This window comes from Bombina bombina, unplaced genomic scaffold (assembly GCF_027579735.1).
Source record: "Bombina bombina isolate aBomBom1 unplaced genomic scaffold, aBomBom1.pri scaffold_648, whole genome shotgun sequence".
Classification (NCBI taxonomy): Eukaryota; Metazoa; Chordata; class Amphibia; order Anura; family Bombinatoridae; genus Bombina; species Bombina bombina.
This window is the reverse complement of record NW_026512540.1, coordinates 247,716-249,858: the sequence shown is the minus strand read 5'-3', so window position 1 is coordinate 249,858 and position 2,143 is coordinate 247,716.

Sequence of the window (2,143 nt, the reverse complement as noted above, 5' to 3'; positions counted from 1 at the left end):
GCCGACCGCTACTATAATAAATGTATTAACCCCTAAACCGCCTCACTCCCGCCTCAAAAACCCTATAATAAATAGTATTAACCCCTAATCTGACCTCCCTAACATCGCTGACATCTAACTTCAAGTATTAACCCCTATTCTGCCAACCGGACCTCACCGATACTATAATAAATGTATTAACCCCTAAACCTAAGTCTTACCCTAACCCTAACACCCCCCTAAATTAAATATAATTTAAATCTAACAAAATAAAATAAATCTTATTAAATAAATTATTCCTATTTAAAGCTAAATACTTACCTGTAAAATAAACTCTAATATAGCTACAATATAACTAATAATTATATTGTAGCTATTTTAGGATTTATATTTATTTTACAGGCAACTTTGTATTTATTTTAACTAGGTACAATAGCTATTAAATAGTTAATAACTATTTAATAGCTACCTAGTTAAAATAATTACAAAATTACCTGTAAAATAAATCCTAACCTAAGTTACAATTAAACCTAACACTACACTATCAATAAATTAATTAAATAAACTACCTACAATTACCTACAATTATCTACAATTAAATCAACTAAACTAAATTAAAAAAAAAAAACAAACACTAAATTACAAAAACAAACAAACACTAAATTACAAAAAATAAAAAAAGATTACAAGAATTTTAAACTAATTACACCTACTCTAAGCCCCCTAAAAAAATAACAAAGCCCCCCAAAATAAAAAAATGCCCTACCCTAATCTGAAATAAAAAGTGTACAGCTCTTTTACCTTACCAGCCCTTAAAAGGGCCTTTTGCAGGGCATGCCCCAAAGAAAACAGCTCTTTTGCCTGTAAAAAAACATACAATACCCCCCCCAACATTACAATCCACCACCCACATACCCCTAATCTAACCCAAACCCCCCTTAAAAAAGGAAGGTTCCTTTAAGGGACGTCATCCAAGATGGCGTCCCTCGAATTCCGATTGGCTGATAGGATTCTATCAGCCAATCAGAATTAAGGTAGGAAAAATCTGATTGGCTGATTGAATCAGCCAATCAGATTCAAGTTCAATCCGATTGGCTGATCCAACCAGCCAATCAGATTGAGCTCGCATTCTATTGGCTGATCGGAGCAGCCAATAGAATGCAAGCTAATTCTGATTGGCTGATTGGATCAGCCAATCCGATTGAACTTGAATCTGATTGGCTGATTCAATCAGCCAATCAGATTTTTCCTACCTTAATTCCGATTGTCTGATAGAATCCTATAAGCCAATCGGAATTCGAGGGACGCCATCTTGGATGACGTCCCTTAAAGGAACCTTCATTCGTCGTCTAGTCGTCAGGAGAAGAGGATGTTCCGCGCCGGAGGTCTTGAAGATGGAGCCGCTCCTCGTCGGATGGATGAAGATAGAAGATGCCGCTTGGATGAAGATGTTTGCCGGTCCGGATCTCCTCTTCTTGCCGGATAGGATGAAGACTTCGGAGCCTCTTCTGGACCTCTTCTTGCCGGATAGGATGAAGACTTCGGAGCCTCTTCTGGATGGATCGGTGATACCCGGCGTGGTGAAGACAAAGTAGGAAGATCTTCAGGGGCTTAGTGTTAGGTTTTTTAGGGGGGGGTTGGGTTAGATTAGGGGTATGTGGGTGCTGGGTTGTAATGTTGGGGGGGTATTGTATGTTTTTTTACAGGCAAAAGAGCTGTTTTCTTTGGGGCATGCCCCGCAAAAGGCCCTTTTAAGGGCTGGTAAGGTAAAAGAGCTGTAAACTTTTTATTTTAGATTAGGGTAGGGCATTTTTTTATTTTGGGGGGCTTTGTTATTTTTTTAGGGGGCTTAGAGTAGGTGTTTCAAATTCTTGTAATCTTTTTTTATTTTTTGTAATTTAGTGTTTGTTTGTTTTTGTAATTTAGTGTTTGGTTTTTTTTGTAATTTAGTTGAGTTGATTTAATTGTAGATAATTGTAGGTAAATGTAGGTAGTTTATTTAATTAATTTATTGATAGTGTAGTGTTAGGTTTAATTGTAACTTAGGTTAGGATTTATTTTACAGGTAATTTTGTAATTATTTTAACTAGGTAGCTATTAAATAGTTATTAACTATTTAATAGCTATTGTACCTAGTTAAAATAAATACAAAGTTGCCTGTAAA